This window comes from Chlorocebus sabaeus, chromosome 25 (assembly GCF_047675955.1).
Source record: "Chlorocebus sabaeus isolate Y175 chromosome 25, mChlSab1.0.hap1, whole genome shotgun sequence".
In the NCBI taxonomy this organism is placed as follows: domain Eukaryota; kingdom Metazoa; phylum Chordata; class Mammalia; order Primates; family Cercopithecidae; genus Chlorocebus; species Chlorocebus sabaeus.
The window spans coordinates 26553464-26565505 of NC_132928.1; the positions used below are offsets into that span (position 1 = coordinate 26553464).

Genomic DNA, 12042 nt, shown 5'->3' on the forward strand with positions numbered 1-12042 from the left:
GGTCGGGAGTTCGAGACCAGCTTGACCAATATGGTGAAACCCTGTTTTCTACTAAAAAAAAACACACACACAAAAAAATTAGCCATGCCTGGTGGCATGTGCTTGTAGTCCCAGCAACTCGGGAGGCTGAGACAGGAGAATTGTTTGAACCTGGGAGGAGAAGGTTGCAATGAGCTGAGATCATGCCACTGCACTCCAGCCTGGGTGACAGAGTGGGACTCTGTCTCAAAAAAAAAAAAATATGTATACTATATGCAGTCACTAAGGATGCTACTTAGCATCTGCAACCAAAACAAAGCAAGAATGAAAGAGCAGGAGTCTGAGGGCATTCATCCCTATAAGGAGTCACAATCCTTGCTTAGTTCCTGAACTTGAGTCAATTTTCAGATTCATACTGATTGATAGAGGAGATGGTCAGATCCTTAGAAGGAAAGAAACTGGAACACTGAAACACACATATCCTGTAACAATTCCTCCAATCTTTACCCAAAGGTACCTACAGCCATCTATGTAGGTTTATGCAACTCTGGAATACTCAGACATTTTCACAACTATTGAACACAAGGTCTGAGTTGATGTTGATGCCCAGAGATTCAAAGCTTAAGGCTTAAGGGGGCCAGATTATAAATGGAGTCTTTGCCAAAGTCAATGCTTACCATGAGACCACTGGGTCCATAGACCCATACAGTGGTCATTTTCCCAGACTTTAAGCAGGAGATGATATATTTGTCTCAAGTATAAGCTAACGCATATTGGGGCACCATATTGGAACCTTGGCCTATGGAATAAGAGCAATCATAGTGGGGAAGACCAAGCCTCTGAAACTGCCCCCATCCTTGGCCAAGAGAGTAAATCAAAAAGTATTATGTCCTAGGTTAAGGGATGATGGCAGAGATTAGAGCCATCATTGAAGAACCTAAAAGATACAGAGCTAGTGCTCCTTAGTGTATGTCTGTTTCATTCATTAGTCTGGCCCCTGCAGCAACCACATGGATCCTGAAAAATGACCATAGACAAACTCATCTAATTAAGTAGCCGTGATCACAGCTGCTGTGCCAAACATGGTATCATTACTTAAACATATTAATAGGCCCTTCGTTTATGTGACACAGTCATTGATGTGGCAAATGTGTTCTTGTCTATTCTGATTATAAAAGGTCAGAAACATTTCATATTCATAAGAAACGACAATATTCATTCATATTTTTGCCCAAGAACTATGTAAACTCTCTGGGCCTCTGTCACAATAGAGTCCAAAGAGATTTAGGCTGCGTAGGCATCCCACAGAGCATCATATCAATCCATCACATCGATGACATCATGCTTAGATTTAGGCTGCCTAGATATCCCACAGAACATCACATCAATTCATCACATTGATGATATCATGCTTAGATTTAGGCTGCCTAGATATCCCACAGAACACCATATTAATTCATCACATCGATGACATCATGCTTATTAGGCAGGACAAGCAAGCAGTGACTTAGATGCTGGAGGCCTTGGTAATAGGGTGGGAAATAAACCCTACAAAGATATAGATACTTGCCCCATTTGACTAAAGTTTTGCTTTGTTTTGTTTTTTGTTTTTTGTTTTTGGAGACAGAGTTTTGCTCTTGTTGCCCAGGCTGGAGTGCAATGGCACAATCTTGGCTCACTGCAACCTCCACCTCCCAGGTTCAAGCGATTCTCCTGCCTTAGCCTTCCCGACTAGCTGGGATTACAGGTGCCTGCCATCACGCCCAGCTAATTTTGTATTTTTAGTAGAGACAGGGCTTCACCAGGTTGGTCAGGATGGTCTCGAACTCCCAACCTCAGGTGATCTGCCCACCTCGGCCTCCCAAAGTGCTGGGATTACAGGCAAGAGCCACCACGCCCAGCCGACTGAAGTTTTTAGGGCTCCAAAGGTTAGGGGAATGTCAGGATAATCTCTCCAAAGTAAAGGACAAATTGCTGCATCTTGCCTCCTCTACCATGAAAAAGAAAGCACAGCGCATTGTAGGCTTCCCTGGGTTCTGGAGACAATACTTTCCATGCCTGGGAATACTCTTCCAGTTCCTTTACTAGGCAACACTGAAAGCTGCTAGCATAGAGTAGGTCCTGGAGCAAGAAAGGGCTTTACAGCAGATCCAGACTACAAGGAAAAGAGTCTTGCAACTTGGGTCATGTGATCCAGCACACTTGGTGGTGTCAGACAGTGACGAGGAAAGATACAGAGTAGCGTTTGTGACAAGCCCCAGTGGGGAATCACAAGGGATTCTGGAGTAAGGCCATACTATCTGCATCAGAGAATTATAGGCTTTCTGAGAAACATCTCTTGGCATGCAGTTGAGCCCTGGTGGATACAAAATGCTTCAGCATGGGCACCTGGTTAATGTGTCTAAAACTTCCCATTATGAGCTGAATTATATCATAAGCTCAGAAGTCATAGGGTTGTACAGGCCCAACAGCAGTCCATCAAAAGACGAAAATGGCACATCTGGGATCAAGCCTGAGCGGGGCAGGATATAAGTAAGCTTCAAAAGCAGGTAGTTTAGACTTCCATGTCAACCAGCACAGTGGCACCATACCCTCTCCCAACTCACACCCATGGCCATATGGAGAGACCCATATGAGCAGTTGGAAGAAAGGGAAAAGACTCAAGCTTGGTGTAAACATAGGTCTGCTCAATATGTAGGTAGGGTGGGATGCAGTGGCTCATGCCTGTAATCCCAGTACTTTGGGAGGCTGAGGCCCACAGATCACTCGAGCTCAGGAATTCAAGACAATTCTGGGAAATGTGGTGAAAGCCAGGCATGGTGGTGCATATCTGTAGTTCCAGTTACTTGAGTGACTGAGATGACACTCTGAGACGATGGCAAGTCATTCTTCAGGATGAGGCATATATATTAAATCAGAGACCTCTATATGGCTTCCAAAAGGAAGAATACATGGGTCTGGAAACCTAAGGGTGGATGCAGGCATGGACCCCATGTACCATCACTTCAATGGCCCAGTGGGGGATTTTATATTTCCCATCCCTGCAACTTTGGACTCTTCAGCACTGGAAGAGGTGATTTCCCAAAATTAGAAAAAGGCATTCCTGTCTAAAGTGTGTGGCTTCCGGTTTGAAAAGCCCAAACTGGGGCTTTTATTGGTGGATTTTAGCTTCCTGCCATTCCCCTTGTATAGAACATGATCTGTACCACAGCTCAGATGAAGAGGCCCCGGGCTTGAGATTTTCAGCTCAGAGATGGGGTACATTTCTGATACAAAGCTGGATCATTCAAAAAAAAAAAAAAAAAAAAGCCGTCATAAGCAAACAAACAAAAACAGGCCCTAGTTATTTAAAAAGAGTATGAGTAGGTAGTCAAGTCCCAGTCAGCTGGCTTGGGTACTAGTTAAGGATCCCAACTAGGCATTACATGCCAGTTGGGGAGCAGGGAAGGATCCAGAGAAACTCCAGTAACTCTTGGCCTCCCAGGTTAGGAGGCTGTCCCAATAGGACAGACTAATCCTGACCATATCACCAATGAGCCTGGAGCCTCTGGTCCCAGTGGCAGCGTGGTCAGAGTGACTCCACATCTTCCTGGAATGTAGACTAAGGTCTGTAGATATCTACCCAACTGTCTGACCCAATTTTTTTGAGAAGAGAGCTGGGGCTGACTATAGAGAGCCTGATACTCATTCAAAATACCTGGGATGAGGCCAAAACAATGTAAGGATAAATGATCTCCTTCCAGCTTCTCCTAGCCCTTTCTGATATTTTCTAACATCCCATGTAGAAGACAGGTTGAGTAGGAAACCTAATGTAGAAGAGAGGTTGAGTAGGAAACTCAAGTGCACCCAGACCTGTTTTCAGTAACTGCTTCTGTTTTGTCTTTCTTCTACTATATTGTCCCCACCCATCTTACCTGAATCTGTCCATCATGCTGTCTTTTACTGGTCTTCCGTACATTCTAAAAGCTGTTTATGGGGTGAAGACCAGAGAATACACTTGGTGCTAGAGGTCAACGTTAAGTTGGGTATCCTAAGGTCCCTGAGCTAAGTCTTCCCAGGAGTTAGAGTCTGAAAATGCAAATACCAAAAGGAGCCATGGCCAAAGGAAGAAGCAGGGCAGCAGCTAGCAAGAGCAGACCCTTGATAAATGCTCCTTCCCTTCACTTCTCTTGGCCTCATTTCCTCATCTTTAATATAGAGACAATAATAAATACATTCAATGGCATTTGTGAGGACTCAGCGTGAACACATTAGCAGGTGAATTCCCATCACCATCACCATCACCATCACCACTGTGTCTGGCAAAAAAGTTGCTCAGTAAATATTAGCTCTCTCGACTCTATCTTTCTTTTTTTCTTGTCTTCTTTTTTTTGGTCAGAGTCTTGCTCTGTCACCCAGACTAAGTGTAGTGTAGTGGCAGTGGTGTGATCACGGCTCATTGCAGCCTCAACCTTTTAGACTTAAGCAATCCCCTACCTCTGCCTCCCAAGTAGCTGGAACTACAGTTGCATGCCACCATGGCCAGCTAATTTTTAAAAATTTTTTGGTAGACACGGGGTCTCACTGTGTTGCCCAGGCTGGTTTCAAACTTCTGACTTCAAGCAATCCTCCCATCTTGGCCTCCCAAAACGCTGGGATTATAGGCACCTGGCCCGTTTTCCTTTACACTGTATCAGAAGTGGTGATTGAAACATTTAATAATCTAGATGCAACAAGCACTTTCCAATCAAAACAGGCACTGGCTCCAATGCTAGGGCAGGGTCCTAGAAGCCCCCTGCAGAGCCAGGTCTTAACTCTTTTGTTGCTAAGGTCCTGGAAGGTCTGGGGAGCCTGAGGGAAAGGGCAAAGGTGGCTAGGACATGGGGCACGCCTAAAGACACAGATGTTTACTAACTGGTTCCCAGGTGAACACCAACCCTGCATTATTCACAAGAGTCTTCACAATCTAGATCAAACTTCTCACACTCTGCCAGGTGCAGTGGCTCACAACTGTAATCCCAGCAGTTGGGGAGCCCAAGACAGGAGAATTGCTTGAGATTGAGAAGTTTGAGACCAGCCTGGACAACATGGCAAAACCCTGTCTTTACAAAAAATACAAAAATGAGCCGGGCATGGAGGTGCACGCCTATAATCCTAGGTAGTCGGGAGATGAGGCAGGAGTATCACTTAAGCCCAGGAGAGCAAGGCTGCAGTGAGCCATGATCATGTCACTGCACTCCAGCCTGGGCAACAGAATGAGACCTTGCCTCAAAAAAAATAAATAAATAAAAGGGAGAATGTTATGTATAGTTTTTCCAAAAAGTTCCTTGGCACTAATAAAGCTTAGAGAACTACTAGTTGGTAAGTGATGGCCGTAGGTAGAACAAGTCCGAGTCTAAGCAGGTTGTTTCAGTAGCTACTAGAGGAAAGTGGTTTCAGGTTACAGCAGCCAGACTTGTGCAGAATTACATTGTTGGAACAATATTATGTTCCCTGAGTGCTTTTCCCACCTGACTCTGTTTTTGTTGGGCATTTCCTGGTTTATTATAAAGGATATTACAAAGAGTACAGATGAAGAGATGAACAGGGCAAGGTGTAGAGAATGGGGTGTGGAGCTTCTGTGCCCTTCCTGGGCTCACCACTGTCCAGGAACCTCCAGTAAATGTTGGTGTTTCCCTGAGTTCTGTGAGCGCACCAGCAAATTAATAAAACCCAAAGAAGTGGTTGTGGGAACCCCAACTTAAAGCTAGTCAGTCAGAAGTTCTGGAGGCCTGGACTTTCTACTGGTGTCTTATGAGCAGGGTGGTCTTGTAGGACTGAGCCCTCAATCTCTGGGATCTGATGCTGTGTCCAGGTAGGTAGTGTCAGAACTGAACTCAGCTGGAGTTGCTTGGTGTGTGGGAAAATAAAACAAAGCAAAAACCACGTGTGGTTTTCGATAAGCCCTCAAGCCACATTTTCTGTTAGACAAAAAGACGTCAGTGGATATAGTGCTCCCAACACGGTGAGGTCTCCTGTGTTGATTGTTGTTGTGTGAAAGAATAGAAAAAAAGAGTTTATGTTTTCCCACTCAATATGCAAAGTGGTACAGTCACTTTGGTAAACAGTTTGGCAGTTTCTTTCTCTTTTTTTCTTCCTCTTGTTTTTCTGTTTTTTAAATTTTATTTATTTATTTATTTATTTATTTTTGAGACAGGGTCTCCAGAGTCTACCCAGGCTGGAGTACAGTGGCATGATCACAGCTCACTGCAACCTCCTGGGTCCAGGCGATCCTCACACCTCAGCCTCCTGAGTATCTGGAACTACAGATGTGCGCCACCATATCCAGATAATTTTTGTAATTTTTGTAGAGATGGTGTCTTGCTATGTTGCCCAGGCTGGTCTTGAACTCCTGGGCTGAAGGGATCCACCCACATCGGCCTCCCAAAGCGCTGGGATTACAGGCGTGAGCCACCCACCCAGTCAAGCCTATAGTTTTAAAATATATGGCCTTGTAAGAACAACAGGAACATAAGTAAAACTATAACTGTAGGGAGGAAGAACTGGAAAAACATTCCTAGCAATGGAAAAGAACGAATAAAGAGAAGAAAAGGGTGGCTCATGCCTGTAATCACAGCACTTTGGGAGGTTGAGGTGGGTGAATCATTTGAGGTCAGGAGTTCTAGACCAGCTTGCCAACATGGTGAGACCCTGTCTCTACTAAAAATACAAAAATTAGCTGGGCATGGTGGCGCGTGCCTGTAATCCCGGCTGCTCGGGAGGCTGAGGCAGGAGAATCGCTTGAACCCAGGAGGCAGAGGTTGCAGTGAGCCGAGTTTGCACCACTGCACTCCAACCTGGGCGACAGAGCGAGACCCTGGCTCAAAAACAATAAATAAAAAATAAAAATAAAGAGAAGAAAAGGAAACTCTAGCAGCCCACTGGGCACTTGTGGGCCCAAGGGAGAACTGGAGATTGAAGAGCAATTTCTGGTGACGAGGAAACTGCCCCCCCGCCCCCCGACAGGCAGCACAGTGAGGCAGTATCCTGGGGACAGAGGTGTGTCATGGCAGCAGTGACTCGTCCAGGGGGCCCTCTCATACGGAAAGAGGTCATTCAAAAGTCACCTTTGTCGACTGTCTTTGAGTCCGTCAGTTTGAATCTGAAAGTAACTGACAGTTACTTTCCAAACGTCAGGGTTTGAGGTAAAAGACTGGAAAGCTAGTTTTGAAAGTATATCCACCCTCAACCCTGCTTCACCCAGAAACAGGTGCTTGACATGAGTTCAGAGGGGTGAGCAGCCCCTATTCAGGGAGAACAAGAACCCCCATTCAAGGAGAACAGTGGGTTCTCCTAGGAGGGGTGGCCAGTTTCAGCTACTTCTGAGGAGTCCCTCTGGGACCCCATCCTTCATTAAAAGTTTTTCTCCTTGAATTTGGAGAAATCCACATTTTCTGTTAGACAAAAAGACGTCAGTAGATATAGTGCTCCCAATATGGTGGAGACTTGCACATGACTGGAAGTGTTCAGCCATTTGGAGGTTTCATCCTTTTTACCAGTCCCAGCATGGGGAAGACGTACTAATACGCGTTTCCTTCTATCCCTCTGATTTGAGTCAAAACCTCATATCTGTCTAACATAATCCTGGAAAGGATCAGATGCAAAAGTAATGGGGAACTAATAGACAAGACCCAATGTACTGGTCAATAAATCCAAGAGGAGTCTTTGGCTTGAATTTGAAGTCAAATATAATTTAGAAATTATATATTTCGAAATATGTAAGGAAATATATAAGAAAAATATAATTAACTTCTTGATTTCCTCTTCTTGGTAACACATCCCCTCTGGTTGGGTCTCTAAACCAGAGTGGACAAATGAAAGCAGCTCCTCCAATTTCACCTGGAAATTCAGGGAAGGGAGAAAGAAGGTGGAGGCTGAACAGAATCAAACTCTATGATCGTTGTCTTTCCTTAGATGGCACAATTGGTGGAAAGAGTGGAACCAGGAGGGAAAAAGTTTAAGGAAATATTTAAGCAGTACTGTGCAGGAAGAGGGATGAGGGGAAGGAGGTAGGAGGCTGCCAGGCAGAAGGAAATACCCAGATGCTCTCTGAGCAAGAGGAACTCAGGATACATATAACCTAGTCACATTTCTTTGCAGAGCTGCTCCCAGTCCCAGCACCATGCACTGCTGCCTATGGAGATATATCATTGTTGCTGTATCCTTAGTCATCCTGGGCTTCATTCTCCAAGAGAATAAAGAGGAGCATGTTGAATACAGTGTATTATGGTGAGTACCAGAGATCAAGGCTGCAGCAGTTTGTCAAACCTTCAGTAGGAGGGAAAGTTTTGCAAATCTGTGAAATACTCTAGTCTCATCATAGGAGTTCTAAGGAGAGAACATGTGAAGAATCACGAGAATGTCAGGAAAAAAAAAGAAATGAACCAGTCTTGAAATATGGGTGGGATTTGACTAGGAGCAGGGAGGAAGAAAGGGGACTCCAGGTGTGGAGAGGGCAGTGCACACCCACCTCTATAGGACCAGGCTGACTGGCAGGACCAGCAGGTGATGAAGACCTGGGTGCTGGCCACCTCCTGACCAGGACCTAGCATGGGGATGTTATTTTTCCTATTTCTCACATGAAGGATTGGAAATAGCTTCCCTAAGTGGACAACATCTGCAAGTGAGAAGACCAAACCCCACACAATTCCTGGCCAGGCTTCGAAATCCACATTTTTCATAAAACACCTCAGACCAACTGGAGCTAAGCACAGGACAGGTGTGGGGAGTGGTTCAGAAATGTGTGGGTGGTCAGATTTGAGCAAAAGAAAGGACTCTAGAATTGAGGCACTGGGGCATATGCTCCTTGAGGACAGGGCCAGGCACTGGGCACCAGCACATCTCACAGAATCTAGCCCAGGCCTAAGCCGAAGTAGACGACACTGGCAAGCCTGACAACGGTGGGGTCAGGCAAGTGCTTACTCCGCACAAGCCTTGGCCCTTCCCGCAGGCACTCCACACAAACCTGGGAGCCCCACTTCCCAACTCAGGACCCATGGCGGGTGCTGGAAAGCCCTGTGTGTTCTCATGATGAGGTGGGGAGAGCAGTTCCCTGAGCCCCACACTCGGCTTCCCTGGGCACAGGAAGCTGGGGCTTGCCCAGCCTGTCCTAAAAGGGGGATCTGCTCCTCAATTGTCTCCAGATAATCTGGGGGTGAACCTCAGGACTGACATATCTTATCCTCAGAAGGAAAAGGAGGACGTAGCTTGGCAAATAGCTGTCAAACAAATCAACTATGAAAGCAAGAACCATCTGTGAACCTTCAAGGAGATGCAGAGAGACTCCCCTCTTCTCCAGCATGCCAGCTACCAATTCCTGGCTGGAGCCCCTCCCCAGGAAAAGAGTGAGTACCTGGGAGGGAGTGGTCTGACTGGGAGAGGATCAGACAGAGTATTTTAGCCAGAAAAGGGAAGGAGGGTTGAAAAGGGAAGTGACTGGCATGTGGCGAGGAAAGGCTGTGCTCTGAGACAGGGCCATGCTGTGGAATTTGGTCCATGTTATAATCCTGAGTGTGTTTTCCTCCCATCTGGTCACCCCTTGAATGACCAACAGGACAGAAGGGCCATAGCGACCCTAGGAAGGAGCTGTTCCATAGTGAAGCTCAGTCATGGTCGGCCCCCAGGGAGGGGAAAACAGGAAGGGGAAAGAGCCAGGGGGAGCCATGGGAAAAGGCATTGGGTAGAGGGCAGGCAAAGAGGGCCGTGTGCACTTCAGATCTCAGTGCACTAGACTGTTGGACCCTTGGGTTTACATAGATTTCCAGAGATCCTCTAATCCAAGTCTGGTTGAACCGTGGTAGCTGAAATAACGCTGAAGGTCAAGGCCAGGCTAAGACACTTTGCCAACCCAGCAATTTGCCTTTGGTACCCGGCAGCCTTGCCCATGAGAGAGAGCTTTGCCCTTCATAAAGCTTCCCCAAGAGCCTTCCAAAATATTGACCACAATACTTTGACCAAATAAAATCACATCACAATTTCTGGTCAGATATTAACCTCCCATCTGGACTACATGCCCCAGGAAAAGGAATGTGAATTGTCACTGGGATCGGCGTAAGGGGAAGACCTGGGAGGAGAGTCCTAGGAATTCTTCACCAGCCTGAAGTGCTCATGTGCCTCGTGTCTCCCCCAGGACTGCTGACCGTGGGGATTGCCTCAATGCAGCATCCTCATAGGAGCTACCTCTTGGACACCCTGCAGTCCGTGTTCCAAGCTTCCTCAGAACGTGAGCTGGAGTATATCGTGGTGCTGGTTCACCTGTCAGGTCCTGAGCCTGAATGGCTCGTCCAAACAGCTGCCAATATTTCAGCTCTCTTCACAGCACAGATTGGGGCTGGGAAGCTGCTGGTCATCCATGGTGGCTCCCCTCTCCCAGGAGATCTGAGTGACGTTAATCACTCGTCACTCTGTGAAGCCCTCTATTCCAGGCAGAAAGTAGACCATGCCCTCCTCATGAACTTTGCTAGCAACCGCTCTGATTACTTTATTTTGTTGGAAGATCATATTCATTGCACCCCCAAATTCGCTACTGCCATCTCTCCGGCATTATCAGCCTGGAAAGAACTACCTTGGGTGATCTTGGAGTTCTCCCACCTGAGCATCTCTGGGAAAGTTTTCCACACCAGTGACCTCTCCCGCCTGACCGCTTTCTTGTTCCTCTTCCATAAGGACACTCGTACTCACTTGCTTCTCTCTGAATTTTGTCTTCTCTTGGCCCAGAATGTTCCTATTCATTTCAGTCCCTCTGTCTCCAACCACACAGGTGATTATTCTATGTTTCATGAATATGCTTTCCTGTGGAGAAGGACAGGGTCTTTGGTGAACCAGATAACCCTGTTGCTACTGTCCTCACTGACATGGTGTCAAGGTTGGCTGTGATTCCACAGTACACTTATACACTGAACAAGAAGGGCTACTCTACCTTAGATCCTTTGAAAGGAAACTACTTGACCGTGATTCTAGACAGGCCATAAAAAGTCACCCGGATAGTGGTGCTGACAGGCTCTGACAAAGACGGGAGGTACCGACTGCAGCAGGGGCAAGTGGAACTGGGCTATGACCCCAGGAGGATCCCAAATCCTGTGCTTGCTATGCCCTGCTAGGGCCACTGGCAGGAGGAAATTTGGACCAGATAGTATTTTTTGAAGAAGAGTCTGTGGAGGAGTTGAGTTGTATCCGGCTGCTGGTGTTGGCATCTCAAGAGTCTTGGCTCCTGATCAAGCAGATCAAAGTCTGGACTGAGCCTGATGAAGAGGAGAGATAGAAGGCACAATGGGGATTCTGGAAGAATTGGGTTTGAGAATGGAATCTATGTGGTTGGGAAGAAATAAATCCAGGCACTGATCCAAGTCTACTCATTCTTAGTAGGGTGGTCATATAATTTATTATTCAAACTAGGACACTTTTTTTTTTTTTTTTTTTTTTTTTGAGACGGAGTCTGGCTCAGTCGCCCAGGCTGGAGTGCAGTGGCGCGATCTCGGCTCACTGCAAGCTCTGCCTCCCGGGTTCACGCCATTCTCCTGCCTCAGCCTCCCGGGTAGCCGGGACTACAGGCGCCCACCACCTCTTTACTCTTGTTGCCCAGGCTGGAGTGCAATGACACAATCTCGGCTCACTGCAACCTCTACCTCCCAGGTTCAAGCGATTCTCCTGCCTCAGCCTCTTGAGTAGCTGGGATTACAGGCATGTGCCACCACATCTGGCTAATTTTTTTTGTATTTTTAGTAGAGACAGAGTTTCTCCATGTTGGTCAGGGTGGTCTCGAACTCCCGACCTCAGATCATCCACCCACCTTGGCCTCCCAAAGGACTGGGATTACAGGTGTGAGCCACTGCGCCCAGCCCATACTAGGACACTTTTGATAGTGAAAGGAAGCACTCTTAAAAACTGCACTAGAACAACAGATGTAAACCAGGACTGTCCCGGGCAAGATGAGATGTAATGTCCCCCTAATGATGAGTTTTAAGAGAGATGACACAGTCTAATGAGGGGTGAAGCCAAGACAATATCCTTCTGGCTTCCAAACGCCAGGGATAGGGAAGGTGTCAC

The 12042-nt window shown here is 46.7% G+C and overlaps 1 pseudogene; it reads left to right on the forward strand.

The window, feature by feature from the left end:
- The first annotated feature begins 10132 nt into the window (after positions 1-10132).
- On the forward strand, positions 10133-11404 carry LOC103230292 (alpha-1,3-mannosyl-glycoprotein 4-beta-N-acetylglucosaminyltransferase-like protein MGAT4E; annotated as a pseudogene).
- Positions 11405-12042: the final 638 nt, after the last annotated feature.